This window comes from Callospermophilus lateralis, chromosome 10 (assembly GCF_048772815.1).
Source record: "Callospermophilus lateralis isolate mCalLat2 chromosome 10, mCalLat2.hap1, whole genome shotgun sequence".
Lineage (NCBI taxonomy): Eukaryota > Metazoa > Chordata > Mammalia > Rodentia > Sciuridae > Callospermophilus > Callospermophilus lateralis.
In genome coordinates, this window is record NC_135314.1 from 81,655,634 (window position 1) to 81,677,458 (window position 21,825).

The window sequence follows — 21,825 nt, forward strand, 5'->3', positions numbered from 1 at the left end:
CTTTTCTATTTGGTTGGAGAGGATGGTTCATAAGCAATATAAATAAGTAAAATATATGAAATCTTGAGTGATAATAACTTCAAGGAGATGACTAGAGCTGGAAGGGAAAAATACTGGGGGTGGATTTTAAATTTCAAAGGGGAAAGTGAGGGTAGGTTTTACTGAGAAAATGAGATTTAAACAAAACTTAAAGAAGATAATGTTGCAACTCCTCAAAAATCTTGAAGGAAAGGCAGTTCTAGAAGGAACATCAAAAATAGCCAGGTACAGTGGCACATGCCTGTAATCCCAGCAGCTCAGGAGGTTGAGGCAGGAGGATAACAAGTTCAAAGCCTCAGCAATTTAGCAAGGCACTAAGCAACTTAAGGAGATCCTGTCTCAAGATAAAAAATAAAAAGTCTGGGGATGTGGCTCAGTGGTTGAGTGTCCCTGGGTTAAATCTCCAGTACCAAAAAAAAAAATAAAATAAAATAAAATAAAAATGAAGCCTAAAGATTCAGATATGAGAAAGTATCTGATACTTTGGATAGTATCACTGGCTTGTCATCACACAGAATGAAGTACAAGACATGCATGGAAATATTATAAAAGTCTAGATCTAGTAAGACCCTGAAAGCAACTGTAAGTATTTTTGCATTAATGCTGAGTGAAATAGGGCATGATCCAACTTTTTATTATGTCAGAATACATATTTTAAGCAGCCACTGTTTCCTACATACTCTATGATGATATTTATTTGATAGTACACTAAAAAGTTCATGGTTGAAGTTCAATTTTTTAAAATTCTTGGATGTCACTAATTGATCAATAATAAAATTGAAATAAACCAGATTTTTAAATTAAGTGCATTTCCAATAGCAAGACTGTGGAACCAACCTAGATGCCCTTCAATAGACGAATGGATAAAAAAAAAAATGTGGCATTTATACACAATGGAGTATTACTCTGCATTAAAAAATGACAAAATCATAGAATTTGCAGGGAAATGGATGGCATTAGAGCAGATTATGCTAAGTGAAGCCAGCCAATCCCTAAAAAACAAATGCCAAATGTGTTCTTTGATATAAGGAGAGTAACTAAGAACAGAGTAGGGACGAAGAGCATGAGAAGAAGATTAACATTAAACAGGGATGAGAGGTGGGAGGGAAAGGGAGGGAGAAGGGAAATTGCATGGAAATGGAAGGAGACCCTCAGGGTTATACAAAATTACATACAAGAGGAAGCAAGGGGAAAGGGAAAAATAATACAAGGGGGAGATATGAACTGCAGTAGAGGGGGTAGAGAGAGGAGAGGGGAGGGGAGGGGAGGAGAGGGGGGATAGTAAAGGATAGGAAAGGCAGCAGAATACAACAGACACTAGTATGGCAATATATAAATCAATGGAAGTGTAACTGATGTGATTCTGCAATCTGTATACGGGGTAAAAATGGGAGTTTATAACCCACTTGAATCAAAATGTGAAATATGATATATCAAGAACTATGTAATGTTTTGAACAACCAACAATAAAAAAACGAAAAAATAAATAAATTAAGTGCATTTCAAGGGTAGAAAATATTTTGATGAAATAATTTGTCCCCAGTAAAATTGCTTGAACTATGTATGACAGAAACTGCAAGTGGTTAACTAGTGACCATTTTCCTCTAGCTTCATAATGGAATTCCATCAGGCATGGTGACTAAGCATCGGCTAATGGAATCCAAGCAGAAGATACTACTGCCAACTCTAAGTCCAAAGCAATACTAATATTGCTGTCTTGGTTCTTTCCTTCATGTTTCTAGCTAGGGACCATGAGAGCTGAAGTAGAAAAGGAAGAACATATATAGCAAATAGGGTGATCTCACCTGTCCTGACTGCTCATTAATTGGTTGATGATATGAGCAAGAGAAAAATGTTCTGTTGTTTTACTGTCCATATGTTTGGGTGTTTGGTTTGCAAAAAGGAAATTAAATCAAACAGAGTCCCAAAACTCTAAATTGAATCATAATAATCTCTAACTATCTGATATTCATTTTTCACTTCTTTACTACATTCCACAATATGCAATTAGATCTCATTGCATATTTCCTTAATAAATAAGAAATAAAAAATTCATTCCCTTGGAACTTTAATTGTCATTTTACATGTTGGAAAAGGAGAAGGATATTTCAAAAACAATTTGAACCACTTCCTCCCAAAAGCTATATTTGGTGGCACAAAAGCATTGTTCTTCTCTTGTTGCTAATAAGAGAAGCAATTATATCAGATTTGTTCATAAATATGAAGATGATAACATTTACACATAGTGTAGGAAGACACTGAACTATGTGTTAATATAGCTTGCTACAAAAGCAAAGGACAGGAGGCAGGAGAGGAGAGAGAAGATGTAGATTGAGCAAGAGAGAGTAAAACCAAGAAGGATTTTGGTGTGAGAGACACTGAAGTAGATGACAGATACAAAGATAAAGGAGGACAAACTTAAAAGAGAGATAAAGACTCAAATACAACCAGAGATGAAAATTGCAGAAGATTATTAAGGATCACATATAGATAATTGCTTATTTTCATTGTTTTGTGTTTTGTTTGTTTTTGGTAAATGCTCTGAAAGACCTTCACTAAATTCAGAAAACAGTTTAGAATATTTGAAATTCTTGGAATGGTTATCTGAGTAGTTGAGCAAATCATCAATTAAAAGGGACCTAGTTGAGTTGTCTTTCCTTGTTGTTCAAACTTATTGAAGAAATTATTTCAAAAACGTTTTTTCAAAGTCTTTTAATAAATTGTATGCTGCCTATGATTTTTGTCAGAGGTACAATATTTACATGACTAGTCCAAATTTACTGACATTTCAATTATGTTTTCTTGAACTTTCCTGAATTTCCTAATTGATCTACTTCTCATTTCTTATTAAAATTATAAAGATAGCACATTTAAAGGGGAAAACAAACAAAAAAATCAATGCACACTATTTTAAATGTGTAAAATATCATTTGTGCTACTTAGAAGTCAATTTGAAAGAGAAATTTAAGATATATGTGTCTAATGGATTTAAAAAGTTTTATATTTCAGATATAATTCTGATAAATATAGGCACTAAAGATCATTTGGAAATACTTGTTTGCAGTGGCCCAGGTAGCAGCAGATAGATACCATCATCATCTTATCTCAACCTTTGAAGGATACTGTGATAACATAAACTCTCAATAATCCCTTTTGTATTTGCATATGACCATTTCCTTTTATATGTTAATTCTTAGGCAAGTTAGTTTATAAAAAATAAATAAATAAAACATTTTGGAGAACATATCAAGGAAGAACATTTCTCAGGTAGGTAAAATAAATTCACTGCTTCATTTTTAACTCCAAACAATATAAACTGAAAAAGCTACAAACAATTATCTTAAGTAGGAGGCACAATCTGTTTATTAGATTGCTCGTGTTTTTCTTTTGCTAAAAAAAAAAAAAAAGAGAGAGAGAAAGAGAGGGAGAAAAGTTATAGTAACATTTTGTTCTGATATAGAACAATGCAAGAATCACTAGAAATGAACAACTGAGCAACTGCTCCTCGTCTGATCTGTGTGTCAATTGACTGAAATGAAGGACAATTCCACAACCTGGAATTCGGTTTTTTAATTATGTTAAGATTTCAAATAGAGGATGATATGGACCACTAGTTATCCAATCAGCTTGGATGTTCATATGACTAAACTGATTAATAATAGGTAATCAGTCTAATTATTCTGTCATCTAAATAATTAATACACTTATGCTTCTTTCATTTAATCTGCAAATGTTAACAACCTTATCAAATATAAGAACTATTAAATATAAGAAATCATAAAGTCTTTTCCCAGAAGTGTCAAAATATTAGCAGACCTTAATTCTAAGACTATTTCTCCAGCTCATGTCAAAGTGCCACACTTTGGGATATCAGTTTCTGAGCCCCAACCTTAGTAATTTTAATGTCTATCTCCCTCTCTGCAGTATAAGCTCTAAAAATACAAAAATCATGTCCCTTTCTCTTCATTATTGTACAAGAAGTGCTTTCTAAAGAAACTAAGTCCTGAAATGTCTCAATAAATATCAAAATGTCCAATATTGTGAAAAATAATAAATTCAACTCCATCTACTAAATTTCAGAAAATCCCCTCCTAATGTTGACAATGAATTTTGATCTTCAAATTTTAAACTACTCAAATTTAAACTTCAAAGCTTAAACTAATAATGGGTAGTTGCTTGAGGTTTAATGTTTTTAAAACACCTTGGATTTCTTACAAAAGCAAAGGAGTTACCTCTAACCATATTATGAAGATTTTTTTCTTCAGATATTTGACAGATACAGAAAAATGTATAAATTCAAAATTCTTCACATGTTTTAATCACTTAGGAACATGCATTTATAAATTTGTTTTGAAAATAAGTTTTCACCATACTACTTTTGAAAATTCGGTTGACTCCCTCTGCCCTATTTACGGCAGATCAAAATTGTGTACATTTAAATCTCTGTGCTTGCTAAGTTAAATTGTGAATTAAGTTTGTGCTTCTGTGAAATAGACTTAGTGTTTCTTCATTTACTTACACTTAGACATTTTTCATTCCAATGTTTTTCCCTCTTGAATGAAAAATCAGATATATGGGGGGGAGTCAAGGTTGCAAATAAGTCACTTAACCCTACCAATTACTCCTCTTATTTATTTTATATATTTTCTATTGTTTATTAAATACATGTATGAACAAATAAATTCCTGAGCTCTCCCAATGTTCCAGACTCTGTGCAAAGGAGTTAACTTTGCACCAGTTTATATGTACTGTCTTATGAAATTATTATGACCACTCCTTTATTACTAGATTATTTTAATAAATAAAGAAGTTTGGTAATTTGCCTCATCATCACATGGTTAACAAAGGGCATGGCTGGAATTGAAGACTGATTTTAATTCCTTATCATTTTAATTCCTTGATATTAAGGGTAAAGTAAACAGTTTAAAATAGGAAATGGAACCATAAACCTGAGTCTTTTAAAACCCAGAGATAACTGGGTTATCTCTGACTCCCTGACTTATTGGCAAGTGACTAAAGTTCATCCTAATCACCTTTAGGTAAGGAACATCAGGGCAGAAGCATTGTGTGTGAGTAAAAGTTAATCCATTCACTGCTGACCTCATCTCCCCTTTACTCAGACTCAAAACTAAACCCACAGAAAGAATGACAAATGGCTTAATGATCATATATTATACAAGTGGCTAGGAATGTAATCATATAGTCAGCATTCTTCATCTTCTAAACCATATGCTTATCTTCACAAAGTGGAATTTTTAGATTAGTAGCATTTTTTAATGTGGTGTATATCATTAGGAGATAAGACTACTACCAGCTGTTTGAAGGAAATAGGAGTCTTACTAAAAGAATCCATTGGAAGGAAGTGAATAAGACAAATTGATGATAGGAAAGGAAATCAAGTCTAACGGTTCCATTTCTTATCCCAACTCCCTATTTTTCTACAAGTTTCAGTGACTTTGGAGAAGATTTTAATATCTTCATTCACATCTCTATAAAGTGTCATAATGTGAACGATTCTACTTACATAAAAATTAATGCTTGAAACGTACTATAAAAGCCTAGTACTTCAAGCATTTTAAGCATGAGTCCATATCATAATGTGATCTACTATAATATAAAATGCAATAAAACAACAGTTCTTTGATAGTATTGAAGAAACCTTAACTAACAGACTAAATCCAAGACAAAGTATGAATATCTACAGGTTTTACTATAAAACATATAGTTATCACTATAACAAATACCTGGGTTACATTTAGATAGTATGAGAGTAAATTCCTATTAAAATCAATAACTGTTAAAAAAAATAACCTGACATAAACTCATAGAACCTTTATTCTCTCATGTAAAAGGGACTTATCAAAGGTAAGATCTTTTTGGCTTATTCTTCTATCATGCCATCATCACCGTGTATGTAGACTGCCTGCTCAAATTTCCAACAGCAGACCCCCATTAGAGCAAGTAGAAAGAAGAATCGAGACAAAGAAGGTCACATCTCTTTCCTTTAACGACATTCCTTGGAAACCACATCCTACATGTGTCCTAGAGCTGTACCAGCCAAAGTTTAGTTTTAGTTACAAAGCAAGTTGGGAAAGATTGCCTATTTATCGTCAAGTACACCCAAAAATTTCAGGGATATATTCTGTTAGAAAACTCTCAGCATCTGCCACAATGTTCTTGGTCTTGTGGCATTATCTTCCTAAGCAGATATCTTCATCGCCTATAATAGGAATTTTAATACCTATGTTATCAGAATGTGATGATGGTGGCATGTCCAGCTTGGAACCACCTGTCACACAGGTAAAAGCATGTGTTCACATTCAGGTCTCCCGTAGACTTAAGCATCAATTGTTCATGAGAGTTCTTGAACAGAAATATCTTTTAATAAGATATTGTATTAATAATAAAGAGATAGAATTCTCTGGAATAAAATCAACACCACTTTTAAGTAATGCTTCAAGTCTGTTACGCCTTCAATGTGTACATTGTATGCCCAAGTTCCCACCATTAGATTGATGGTATCACACTTTTGAAGATTAAAGAATGAATTTTGAATATAGTTTTAAAGATCCTATTTATATCAGAGAAAAGACTATCAACTATTAATTACTAGGTTAAATTTCTCTTTTGCCACTAGTAGCTTTTTTTTTTTTTTTTTCAGGAAGGTAGCTGGGATTGAACTCAGGGACACTTAATCACTGAGCCACATCCCCAGCCCTATTTTGTATTTTATTTAGAGACAAGTCTCACTGAGTTGCTTAGGGCCTTGCTTTTGCTGAGGCTGGATTTAAAATCTCAATCCTCCTGCCTTAGCCTCCTGAGCCCCTGGGATTACAGGCGTGCGGCACCACACCCGGCCATTAGTACCTCTTTGAGAAGGTATCATTCCCTATCTTTCTCCTTAACAGGATTTTTTCTAATTCAAGAGCTGCTGAAGCTATTCAAGATTGAGTGCAGTTGGGGTTCAGGTTTGACAAGAAATAACTGAAGCCAATCTTGTCAGATTGCTCTGCTCCTATTCAAAGCCACACACATGAAATGCTCAGGAGGGATTCCTGTATTTCAGTCACATTCTTATACATATACCACTTGTATGTTCCTCAGAAGTCTCTAATAAAAGCAGTTTCTTTTTAGCAGTAATATAACCTTTGTGAAACTGGACTGCCTTTTTGTGTAGGGTGAGGTATTGGACAGACAAAAGACTGACATCGGAAAAGCAAGGAGACTCACATTAATAGTGATGGGGAAAGTGAAAAGCAGCCACAGCTATAATAAAAAAAAATAAAAAGACACTAAGTGTGAAGTTAAGGTTTGAAATCTTTTTATGCAAACATGGAGAAAAAGTTGGATCATTTGTCCTCAAAGAAACTACCTCAGAACATTGAAGTTCCTCAGTTGATCCAAAGGAGGACTATTGCTGACAATTGGTAAAAAAGACACAATGAACCAGTTGTCAGACGCGCCTGCTGAATGCCAATTTGTAAAATAAAACCCTTTGAACAACCAGAGGATGTTTTAAAAGAAGCTGCTGATTCTAAATGAATAACTTCACTTTGCTGTGTTTTCTGCTCTTGTATAGATCATCATTACTATTTTTACTTTCTATTTTCAGCAGAAATTTGAGTTAACCTTTTGTTCCATCTGTAGCCCGCCTTCTGAAGCAGCACCACCTCCTTTTCATTATTCTTTTCAAAAGCACTGAAATTTGCAAAATGTGCCATTTCCCTCCCTCACTCTGTGGAGGAGTAGCAAAGCTGGCTTTTCAAGCATGAAGATTCCTAATAATCAAAGGAACTTGAGGACAAAATTGAGTGTGCAGAGGGAGTAATGCCCAAAGCCAGAGCAGGTGTGATTGAATAGGCAGCAAATATCCCCTTGCCCTAAAACATACTCTGCAGAAGCTTCTCACAACACCTGGAAGTCAAAACACTGTGACTTACTGAAGACACCAACCCTCTAATAAAAACTAAAATCATTTTCATGAAGATAATATTCACTAAATCACTACCAACCGTGTCTTCACTTATGTCTGATTATCCCTAACTTAGACCACTTATTTCCTGATTTCTTAGCAAAAAGTAAGGTTTTTGAGAAAAAGTTCAGGATCCAAACCCTTTATATTATGAGGACTTCTGTTAAGATCAAACTATCTATATACAAACTATCTGTATTACTGTTAAGAGAATACATTTAGTAAGTTGCATAATTCTAGTATCTGAGAAGATGAACAAAAATTTACTGTGAATACCCTAGTGCCTTAAAATAGATATTTTTCCTTATTTACAAGAGTATTTTCCTGCATTGAAAATATAGTTAAATGTATAGCTTATATGTGTTTGTGGAATATGTATTAATTTATCTTCAGAAAAAACTCAAAGCAAATAAATACTGATGCCCCACTGTAACAGTCTTGGCATCTCAAGGTGGCAGGAAGGTCCAGCTATGCCTGCCTCCCCTTGGCAGGCTGAGAAGTGTCACAAGAAGAGGCCTTGATCAGGAAGATGGCACATGAGCACTGAGCAGGATAGATGATCCTGGCTCTAATGGAATAAAGCTAAGAACTGAGTTATTCTCCAAGGATTCTGCCTTGTCTGCATATAGATGATGACATAAAGTTGCATTGTAGAAAAAGAGTTAAGGAGGTGCATAACACAGTGGTGCATAACTGTAATCCCCACAATTTAGGAGGCCGAGGCAGGGTGATTGCAAGTTCAAAGCCAGCCTCAGACACTTAGTAAGCCCATAAAGAAAACCTATCTCAAAAAATAAAAAGGGCTGGGAATGTGGCTCGGTGGTGAAGCACCTCTGGGTTCAATCCCCAGTACAAAAAAAAAAAAAAAAAAAAAGACAGGAAGAAGCCTTGGAAGTCACATAATTTGATTGACAAATAAGAATCTGAAACCAAAGTGACTTACTTCCCTATGCCCCGAAACTAGTTACTAGTTACAGCTAGGAAAATACTAACTCCCAGAGCCCTTTTCCCATAAAACTCTGTTGACTTTAACTAGATGTGAATACCTTAGTTCCAGCAGCTATAACATGATACCATAGCAAAAAACAGCAAACAATAAATGGCAAACATTTATTGCTCACAGTTTCAGAGGCTAGAGAAGTTCAAAATGAAAGCAACAGCAGATTCAGTATATCCAGTGTTTAATGTGCACATAGTTCTGTTGTATCCTCACATGACAGAGAAAGAAGAAATAAATTCTCTGTGTCTCTTCTCATACATGCACTGATCCCAACATAAGAGACTTTCTTAGCTGAGCATGGTGGCCACACCTGTAATCTCAGCCACTCAGGAAGCTGAGACAGGAGAATTGCAAGTTCAAACCCATCCTCAGCAATTATTGAGTCTCTAAGCAACTCAGCAAGACCCTGAGAATATAATAAAGGGATGGAGATGTGCCTCAGAGGTTAAGTGCCCCTGAGTTCAATCCCTGGTACCAAAGAGAGAGAGAGAGAGATCTCATGATTTATTAATCTCTCAAAATCTCCATCTTGAAATATCAGCATATTGGGGATTAAGGTTTCAATATATGAATTTGGGGTGACATTTAGTCTACAGCCCTTATTCAGAAAACATTGACCAGCACAATGTTTGCAAATATTTTCAGTTCTTAATACACATAAAATAAATTTTCCATCTAAAAAGATTTTACTCTATGTCCTTAAGAGGTCTTATATAACATATAAGATATAGAACTTAAGTATTCAAAGACTAACACACTAATATCAATTCTGCTATAAATTGTGACTTTCAGCATATCATCACACTCCGACTCTACTTTTTATTCTGAAAAATATGAAGGTAGTTTTTTTATATCTTTAAAGTCCTTTCAGCTCTATTATTCAGAAAAAGTAAAATTTCTTTAAAAATTCAAAATATGGCCTCATAATTTATCTGTATTATGTTCATATTTTCATTTTAGAATAGCATTAAAGGAGATCCATTTACTTGTCTTTCTCAGAAGAAGCAAATGTATATAGACCATAAAATTAATCAAAGTTTTATTATTTAAATTTTCCATAAGTACTATTCTCCTGATGTACGCTAACAACTTTAAGGAAAGATATATTGATATTTAAATGATATAATTGAATTAAAAATATAAGCTTGTCACTAGAGAGTAATGGCATTGCCATGAATGTTTGCTTTGAGATAACTGTGGTAATATGAAGTAATAACTGATGAGGTGCCAGCCCAAACCCCGGAGTGACAGATTTTTCTCTTTTGACAAGTAGATAGTCATAATGTTAATTTTTACCCATTCTGCATAAGGGCACTTGACATGTAGTGTTTTTCTCCTGATGAGCACTATGGCTATTCATCCACTTTCAAAGAAGGATGTAGAGGTGAATGCAAAGAACATAATTTTTTTGGCCTCAATGTCCCAGACTGTCTCATATTTACTCTATTGTATATCTATGTAGTTTTATCACTCAAGTGTAGCCCATTTGAGTAGAAGAATAAAGGGCATAAGAAAATATAATTATTTTTCATGAATTCCATTTTGTAAGACAAACTATTTTATGTAAAACTATAAACAATAGTGAAAAATATTGTATTAATAAAACAGTAATTTTACTAATAATTATCAAATATTTTTTACCAATTTTCTTTCCGAGAATTAGGTTGTTTCTATGGCATGATGGCTAATTGTGGATATCAACTTGATGGCAGTAAGGCATACCTAGAGAACTGGCAGTGCATTGTTTTGGGGTATACCTGTAAGGTTATCTTCAGAGGAAATTTACATTTGAGTCTGAGTGGTCTTGGTGAGGAAGATTCATTCTCAATGTGGACATGAGCTATCCAGTCTGCTGGAGCCCAGACAAAACAAAAAGAGATGAAAAGAAGATTGTTCTCTCTTGCTCTCTTAGAGCTGGGATACACTCTTTTTCTTTTATTCTTAGACATCAGAACTCAGGCTCTTCAGCTTTTTAATACCTGGAAACACTTCAGTGGTCCCTCTGGTTTTCATGGCTTTACTCTTGGTCTGGTCTGAGCTATGATACAGCATCCCAGGGTCTTTAGCTTTTAGACAGCCTGTCATGGGAACGTCTTAGCCCCTGTGACTGTGAGAACCAGTGACCTAATAAATCCTTGTACATCCCCTCTAGTCTGTCTGTCTATCTATCCATCCATCCATCCTATTTGGTTCCATCTTCCTAGAGAAGCTTGATTAATACATATAGCATTATGTAGACAGAGATTAAGAGAAGATAAACACTAAAGAGAAAATCAAGTCCAAGATTGTTTGGATTATAGTAGTGCAAATGTTCATCTTGTTTATTTAGTCTCCAAACATTTCTTGAATATATAAAATTCTTTGAAAAATGCCCTGTGTAAATCTGAAACTTTTTCAATTAATCACTGCAAAGTTCACATCCTCCCTAAGGCATATTAAACTTCAATAAACATATTTGGCTATGTGAGAACATGAAAGGAAATGGTGTCATTTGAGAATGTGACCCCAAATCTGTTTTTTTGGTAATGCACAACAACACAGGACTGGTCTTCCGAGTGCAGAGGAAAGTGGACTAAACAGTAAGATAAATCACTGGAGTAGAAAAGAATATTAAAGAGTAAAATATGACTGCCAGATCCTTCCAGCAACAGAACTCAAACATTACTCCAATGGGAACTCTGATGTTGATTTTATTTATTGGAGGGTTAGGGTGTTATATGTTGTAGCAAGATTAAATAGTTGTTTCTATTAAATTTGGGCTTCTGAGAAAAGCCTTAGACAACAAGTACTAAGGAATTATTAACTCTGAATCATTTTTGTATGTTTATTATTCAAAAGAAGAAAACAGACATATGAGTGCTAGAAAAAAAATTTTTTCCTCTTTTTAAAACTGCTGAGTACTTTGAAATTTCTTGCCTGAATCAATTACTGACCTATAACTGCAATTAATAAAAACAAACTATGGTTTATGATATTTGCCTAAAAATAGCCTAAAACTTCACAAAATCTATAGGTACTTAGAGAGACAGAGTCAGAAAGAAGACAAGCTAAGGTAGCTTCTAATATGTACAAATATGAAGCCTAACTTGCAAAGCAATATAACCAGGATGTCAACTGACAAGACACACAAGCCTCTGAAGGGCATTTCACCAACCCCTGAAGGTACAGCTGCCACAGTGTACATTCTGTTCTACCTTCATGTATTTTTGCTATTTCTTTGTCTTTAAATATCAAAGTCCTAGGTCAAAGTATTCAATTTATCAAGTTCATGCCACATTTCCCAGGACAAGAAAGCCATGTGTTAGTTATTTTAGTCTGTTTGCTGTAACAAATTACTACCAACTTAGTGACTTAAAACAACAGAAATGTGTTCTCTCATAGTCCTGGAGGTCAGACATCCAAAGCCAAGACATGAGCAGGGCTGCACTACCTCCAGAAGCCCTGGGGGAACACTGTTCCTTGTTTCTTCCCGCTCCTAGAGGTTGTCAGCATCCCTTGGCTTGAGGCAGCCTCCCTCTCACCTCTGCCTCCTTCTTCATGATGTTTCTCATATTTCTGGGTGTCTCTCAAAATTCCTGTTGTCTTTCTCTCATAAAGACACCTGTGATGGCATTTAGGGCTCATCTAGTAAAGCAAGATAATCAGTAATTCCCTCACCTCGGATTCCATAATTATATCTACAAAGACCCTTTTTCCATATAAGTTAACATTACAACTTTCTGACAGTAGGATTTGATATCTTTGAGGGGCCTTTATTCCAAATATTGCAGCCATGGACCTGGGAGGGAAAGGATCCAGTCTGCAGTTTTTGCAGTGGAAGTCGGCATATATGATACAAGACAACCTCTGAATAATAAGTAAGTTTGAGGGTTCAGTTGATATATGACCCCACAGCATGCCAAATATTTGCTGAAGTTCACTTCTGTTCACTGCACAAAATGTACACACAGTCTTCTTTTCATACATATATTTCAAAAAAAAAGATGCTTATGTGAATTATAAATGCAACAGTTTCTCAGGCATTAGGCACAAACAACACCTGACACTTAGCCAGTTTAAGCAATATAAATTCTTTATTAAATTGTAATGTGTCAAAAGTTAAGAAGAATGATAAGCTTTAGATACAGTTGGATCAAAGAGCAAATTGTGTCTAATTGCAAATTTCCCATCTCGTTTATTCTCATTATCTTTTTCATTTTCAGGCTGGCTTTCCTCATACAAACAAGTGTGTAAAAAGTTTCTACTACATATCTGAACATGTTCACACAGAAAGGGAAGTTTTGTCCTTTTCTTATCTTTCTTTCTGGTTTTTGTTTGTGTGTTTGTTTGTTTGTTTTTGTAATTTCATAAAGAGTCCTAGATTCAGTTTGAGTGGCTCATGCTTAAACATAACGTAGTCAGGGTGAAACGTGTGGAAGAAATGCCATGAGTGACTTAATTTATGTCATATACTTCACACACCAGCTTTTCTAAAACCATTTGGCTCTGAAAAAGAAATCAGGGGAATGCTTGTAAGGGGAGAAAAAAATACAGAATGAAGGTTAGAGAACTTCTAATGTTAATTATAGAGTCACATAATTGTCATAATTTTAAATCATGTTGATCTAATTTGTTTAGTTATTTTGAATTCTTTTTAAATGTATTTCTATTGGTTCTTTTTAGCTATACATGACAGTAGAGTCCATTTTGATAAAAGTTATACATGCATATAAAGTTGTGATTAGGACTTCAGTGTTGTGGATGTATATGATGGTAGGATTCACTTTGAGGTATTCATATTATGTAAATAGAAAAGTTAGTTCAGATTCTTTGAATTCCTCCAAAATAATGAAAAGAATCTATATTTTGACTTAGGACCAAGTTTAGCAAAAATTGTCATTGTTTAGAAATCTTTAAATGGTGGAGTACAGAATCAGAATTTTCCTATATTGAAGATAATATTTGTAATAACAATAATTTGCTTTGTAAATTGGAACGTCTTCAGGTTAGACTTATTTGCAATAAAGTAGCAGCAATTTTTTATTTTCCCATCTTGCTAGATGCCAATAAAGAAACTATTTAGGAAAAAAATAATAGTATTACATCCCTAAATTATCAAAAAATAATGGTGTCATGAAATTCAGTTGCCATTTAAAGAAATTAAAACTGAAGATAAAATTAAACACAAAGTAGAAAACAAATAATATAGATCAGAACAAAATACATGTATGATGATGTGAGGGGGAAGAAATGATGTGAGAGAAATGTGTCATAGTAGATTGGGTAGAGAGAGGTGATGAGAGGGGAAGGGAGGGGAGGCGGGATAGAAAGGGCAGCAGAATACAATAGACACTAGTATCACTGAATGTATATACATGGCTGTATAACCAATGTGATCCTGCAACCTGTACACGTGGAAAAATGAGAATTCATACCCAATTTGAATCAAATGTATGATATGTCAAGATCATTGTATTGTCATGAGCAACTAATAAAAAAAGAACAGAAATCAGTGAAATTAAAAAATTAATTTACTCATGATAATATTTTTTAAAAATCCAGAAATAAGCAATACAAAAAATTTTAATTGCATGCCATTCTGAGTAGTATGATGAAATTCATTGCAATTCTGCTTCCTCCCATCTGGATAACAAATCATAACTTTGTTCAGTGTATCCACATTCTATATGCTACACACCCATGAGTCACTTAGTAGCTATCTCACCATATTGACTGTCATGGTGTTATAATGTTTGAGTTCAAATAATCTGTATTTAACTTAATAATGACCCAAAGTACAAGAGTAGCAATATGACAAACAAAAGCCATATAGTTTTTCCTTCAAGTGAAAAAGCAAAAATTCTTCACTTAAGAAAAGGAAAAATTCTGTGTGCTAAGGCTACTAAGATCAGTAGTAAGAATTAATGGGGGGAAAACAGTAATATATAAGATTCATTACTATCTTTTGTTTTATGTATTCACTGAAATGTGGGAACATATCTTATTGTAATTAGGATTCCATTCTTATGGCTGCACATGATGTGAAGTTACATTGGTCAAATATTCATATATGAACATAGGAAAGTTATGTCCAATTCATTCTACTGTCTTTCCTACAAGTTACAATCCACCAAAGTTTACTTAAAAATAAGTATAAAATAAAGAATCTAAATTGATAGTTAAAATCTTTCTAAAAAAGAAAACTTTCTTTGGCTTCACTGATGAATTCTAGCAATCTTTTAAAATTATAATAGAAAATTTAAGAGAGTATATTTACCAATTTATTCTATAAAGACAGAATTGCTGTGATAATAAAACCAGAACTGCATGAATAGAATATCAGTGCACCCCTTTCCCTCTCCAGGGAACATAAATGTAAAATTCAGAGAAGCCTACAACGAATATCATACTTAATGATGAGAGACAAAATGCTTTCCCCTTGAGGTCATGAATAAAACAATGTCTGCTTTCACGTGTCTATTCAACACTGTACTAGATTATCTAGCCAGTCAAATAAGGCACAGAAAAGAAATAAGAGGAATTCAGATTGGAGAGGAATGAATAAACTGTATTTATTCATGACAATATAGTAAGTACCAGAACTAATAGGAGAGTTTAGCAGCACTGCAGAATACAGAATCAATATAAAAAATTCAATTATATTTTTATTTATTAGTGACAATAAGAAATTGAAATGTTGAAAGTAATACCATTTATAACAGCATGAAAAATATGGAAATATTTTGAGACAAATCTGGCAAAAGCTAAGAAAGACTATACAGACAGTTTATAAGCATTGCTAAAAGAAATTTAAGAAGACCTAAATAAATGCAGAGAGATATATAAGGTATTGTTTTTGGAAGATTTAATAGTGTTAAGCTGTCATCCTCAGGAATAATCTGTAGATTCAACACAAGCAAAATAAAACTTCCAACAGATTTTTTGGAATAAATTAATAAACTTATTCTAAAATCACTATGGAATTTTAAAGGGCATGGGAATCCAAGAAAACTTTGGGAAAAAAAAAACTAAGTTAAAAGATTAAGATTTTCTTATTTCAAAACTTCCTGTTAAATCTACTGTATTCTGGACAGCATAGTATTGGCATATGGATACATAAATATTTTGATGGAACCAAATACAGAGTGTATAAATAGACGTACACATATATAATGGACAACTTAATTTTGAAAAGGCACAAAGGCAATTGAATGGAAAAGAAGTACTTTTTAAATAAATAGTGTGAAATAATTATAAATCTATATATAATAAATAATGAACTTCATGCACTATATATAAAAATTAACTCAAAATTGATCACTGACTTACAAAACTTAAATTATACAACTTTGAGATGTAACTATAGGGAAAAAACATTTGTGACCTGTATTAAGTAGAGAACTCTTAAATATAAACGAAAGTCATGATGTGTAAAAAATAAAATGAAATAAAATTGATGAATTGAACTTCATCAAATGCCTGGTTTTTGAAAGACTGTTAAGAGAATGAAAAGTCAAGGTACAGACTCAATGATAAATTTCAAAATCATATAGATGATAAATTATTTGTATCTCAAGTATATAAAGAATTTTCAAAATTTATAATAAGGAAATAAGCCCTTCTCAAAAAATGGACAAAAGTTATGAGCAGATGTTTCACCAAAAAAAAATTTATGGAAATAAAATAATACGAAGTGTGCTCATATAATTACCCTTTAGGAATACATAAATTTAAATAATCATGAAATATCACTGCACACCTGTCAGAAGGGTGAAACTAAAAGCACTGACTCTACCAAGTATTGGTGAGAATGTGGAATGACTGAACTCACTGGTGGGAATCATTTAGAGATAGAATTCAGATTTTTCAAAAGGGTAAACATACAAATTATCATACAATCCAATTATCCCTCTCTTTAATAATACTCAAAAGAAACTGAAGATATACATTCATAGAAAGAATTACATAAATAAAGAGGGGTGGGAGGAAAAGGGAGGGAGAAGAGGATTAGATGGTGGAATGTGATGGTCATCATTATACAAAGTACATGTATGAAGACTTGAATTGGGTGTCAACATACCTTATATACAAAGAGAGATGAAAAATTGTGGTACATGTGTGTAATAAGAGTCATGATGCAAAAAAAGTACATGTATAATGGCATAAGTTGACATAAACATACTTTTTATACAGAGATACGAAAAATTGTGCTTTATATGTGTAATAAAGATTGTAATGTATTCCACTGTTGTCGTGCATTTAAAAAAATAATAAAATAAAAAACAATAAATAGACTATAGGTTTTCCTTAAAAAAATGGTAGCCTTATTTTTATTTTTTTTAAGACAGAGAGAGAGAGAGAGAGAGAGAGAGAGAGAGAGAGAGAGAATTCTATTATTTATTTTTTAGTTTTTGGCGGACACAACATCTTTATTTTGTATGTGGTGCTGAGGATCGAACCTGGGCCGCACGCATGCCAGGCGAGTGCGCTACCGTATGAGCCACATCCCCAGCCCCTGTAGCCTTATTTTTAATAACCAAAAGCAGGAAGCAGCCCAAATATGCACTTCACTAACAAGTAAATGGATAAAAAGAAAACTATGTTATATTTCAGAATTAAATATCAGTAATAAAAAGGAACAGATTATTGTTAAAATGCTATCACTTGGATTCTCAAAATAATTATGCTGAATGAAAGAAGCCAAACAAAAATAACTCAGAATGCATGATTCTATTATACATAAAATTCTAAGAAATTTGAAGAAATGTTCCTAGGATTTGGAGCAATGGTAGAAAAGAAATATTAAAAAGAGGCATAACAAAACTTTTTGAAGTGATGAATACATTCATTATCTTGATTATGGCAATGATCTCATGGGTTTATACATATGGCAAAACTTAATGTGTATGACTTAACTATTCATGGTTTATTGGATGTAAATTTTACTCTAATAAAACTGCAAGAAAAAATGGTAGTAGACAATAATGTTATACTAGAACAAATGAATCTATGTTCAAAAAATTATTTTAGCTTCAAGTCACAGAGACAAATTTAAGCCAACTTTAAGAAGGGAAATTAATGGAATTATGATTTTAAGAACTATTGCCATAGGAAAAAGGAGTTAGCTTAAGGAAAATTAACCCAAGTTAAATTGGTGATGAGAAAACCCTGGAAAATAATATGATAATAATAGAGCTGAAAGAGGGTAGTTTTATTCTACACTATGGGTAGAATTGTGACACCCAATGTCTCTAATCTCAGTTTTATTGTTCACCTGTGTTCTGTAAAAATGATATCCTGGCAAGAGGTCATATGAGTTTTATAAAACTGAAGAGCAAATAGAAAATGAAAATAATAAGTCTCACTGAGCATTCATTTATTGAGCACCGATAACATGCCAGAGACATTAACAGCAATAATGATGAGTGAGACACAGACCATTATCATTATTTAGAGCCCTTGAGATTTTCCTTTTGTACTTGATCTCTTGAAAACTCAGTCCCCTAAACAATGAAGGAAAACAAAGCCCAAACCTCATCTTAACTCAAACTGAATTTATGTTTCTAAAGGGAACCAATGAAATCCCAAAAGTTAGTCCCATCTTCTGTATATTCGGTAATAAGCTTTGATTCAATGCAAGCAAATATTTGTTAGAAAAATAGTACAACATAACATCATCGTCAGCAACATTTTTTTGAATAATACACATACGAATCATTGATAAATACAGTGATAGGTCAATACAATGGCAGAAATTGAAAGGAAAAGAAATCATGAGACATACAATCAACAGAGAATTCAGTGACATGATTTGCAAACAGAGAAGTTGCATAATTTCTTATTTTTATCAATTTTCTTATTTATAGTCAAGGTCTAAAAATAAATCTATGTTCCAGTCAAAAGTCCAGTTGCTTAGGTCTCTTATAAGTAAGAGATAAAACAAACAAATATTTGAATGTGGAACATTTGCTATTTAAGCCATTTGTCTTATAAGTCAGAGACTTACTGCACCCCACTCTAAGAGCTCCTGACCCACTTATTCTAGCGCTGCTCCAGTGACTCATCTTATCGCTAAGCTTTGATAACTACATAGGGGCAGCTTCAGGTCATTTTTTTATATCTCTTGCCTTCAGGATTTTTGCAAGGCCATGGTGTGTGATGTCTGCAGTTACCTGTTCAGCACTTAAGCATGACCAATCTGGAAATGTAAAAGAGTTAATGCCCAGGAGCCCTCTTTAAGCAATGCAAGATGAAAGCTAAAGGACAAATGCTACCTCCTTTCATCCCCCAGGCATTTCGTTCTAAGACAAATTTCATAAAACACTTCATAAAGTGAGGCGGAATCCAACTGCAGTTCCTCATACTGATTACCAGCTTAATAATGCATTTTTATTTTAGCTTTCCTTCCTTCCCTGTTTTACTCTCCCATCCCTTATTCCTATTCTCTGCAGGTAATCCTTTGTCTCAGACTCTGCTTTCTCCATATCCAAGCTAAAACAATAATTGCTTGAATTGGTTTTACATAACAAATATTCAGAATGGGATTTGGAAGCTTGATTAAGCTCCAGGCAGAGAGATAATGGCATGTGTGGTAGGACCATGGCCTATAAGAGCACCATAATTCACAAAAATCTCAACTTTGGTGCATTAGAAATGGGGTAGTTGTGAAGTTAAATGTTGTTTTTTATGCCTACCTGAACAACATTTCACATAATGCAACCTTACAGAATAAACTTAGCTGCCTTTAACTGAATGCTTTGGAAACCAAAAGAAAGGAAGGAAGGATGGAAGGAAGGGAGGGAGAAAAAAAGATGGCAGAAGCAAAGACAAGCTCAGGGTGGCCTATCACCTCAAGGCATTCATAAAGAGAAAGAGGAACTCTAACTAATTGAGGAGATCTGCATCTCCTACAGTCTTGGAATGTATGCTTCTGAAAATCAGGCCCAGAATTTTACAGGGAAGGTGGTAGAGCAGTAAAAGCTTTGAATATATGACCTTGACAGAGCTGTTAATCAAAGCAGAGCTCTACCAAGAAAAAGTCTGACTTGGAGAAAATGAAGCAGAGATTTTTTTGGTAGAAAATTTTAAGAGCCTTGAACCCTCAGATGTCCCTGCATTTGCGGCGGGGGCGGGGGTGGGGCATGAAAGCAGCTTCTTTCCTCTTAATAGAAAAATGTAGTCTTCTCATTCCTAAATACCTTTCAGAGATTCTAATGCAGATACCAAGCCAGATGTTGCTATGTAATCACAATGCCCAGAACTCCTCGTTGCTTCCAGGACAAAACCTCATATTAGCTCTCTGTACAGCTCAAACAGGTAAATGTGACTTCTTATGTGTTGAAGGAATTGCAACAGTTGATGTGTACCAGTAGAACCCAGAGAAATATACGTGTAAATGAATGGTCTTGAGGATAATACTTTAGGTGATGGTCAGTGGGGAGATAAGAAAAATATAGATAGCCTTACTAGGGAGAAAATTATTTATTTAGAGCTAAATATCCTCATAAGGTCACCTGGATCTGGTCCTCATACATCACATGGATGATTCTTTGAAGCTTGGACCCACTGATGAGTCTATATTAAATTAGAGAATATAAAACTTCCTCAGGATGGTATTGAAAAGAGATTAGAAGGCTAGAGAAACAAAAATAAAAATATAAATTTATCCTGAGAGATAGGCAAGGCCACTACCTATGTTCTCAGAAAAGACCCAGAGGACTTATTCTCACAAAGGCAAATGAAGAATGGACATGTGAGAGAGGATGTAAAGCTACTGGATCTGTCCTCTGGGCTCTCTAGAATCAATAAGAATAAAGAATTCCAGAATAACAGAGTCCTGCTAATGCACTTAAATGGCAGACTACAGCCAGAAAGACAGAGTCTCTTCATTCACAAAGATTAATGGTGATATTTGGCTAATAGAATATGATATTTTGAAAGGCAATATAGATGTATAGTGGATTATGATTTTATTTTACTCTTTGAACTTAGAAACTGTATAATCAAGGTAGGAAAATCAGAAGTCTGTGTGAATTGTTACATTGCAAAATGATAATCTCTCACCCAATTTTCACATCTGAGTCAATTCACATACCAAAATGTGTTAGCAGGAGAATATATTAGTTTGCCACAGCCGACAGAATAAAGTACCACCCACTGGGTTCTTTAACAACAATTTATTTTTTCACAGTTCTGGGTGGGTAGATGTTTGAGATCAAAGTACAATTGGGAGAGTTTCTTCTTGACTGGTAGATAGCCATCTTCTCTCTGTGTCTTGACATGGTCTTATTACTATATCTTCCAGCATCCAAATTTTCTTTTCTTATGAGCATACCACTCATACTGGATTACTGATCACCCTATTAACATTGCTTAAACTTAGTTACCTCTTTAAATGTCCTATGTCTAGGCTAGGGATGTGCCTTAGTGGTAGGCTGCATATATTGCATGCTCAAGGTCCTGGGTTTGATACCCAGCACTGCCAGGGATGAGAAAAACCTAAAGGAGAGGAGTGGAAAGGAAGTAGAGAAGAGAAAGGAGGGGTGGGGGAAAGAAAGAAATAAAGAAGAAGAGATCCTATTTCCAAATACAGTCTTATTCTACGGTACTCAAGGTTAAGATTTCGATTTACAAATTCTAAGGGAAACAGGGTAAATCTCGTAACAAAGAGTAAAATTCCCTTGAGGAAGGGTCTCCACAAGCATGATGATAAGCCTCCTTGTAATGATTCCCTGAAGATACTTATGACCCTGTACAAGGGAAAGGAAAGTATCTGAACTATTGCAGTTCACTGATAGCAGAGAATCTAAAACCCTATCATAGGTCCTCTGGTTTG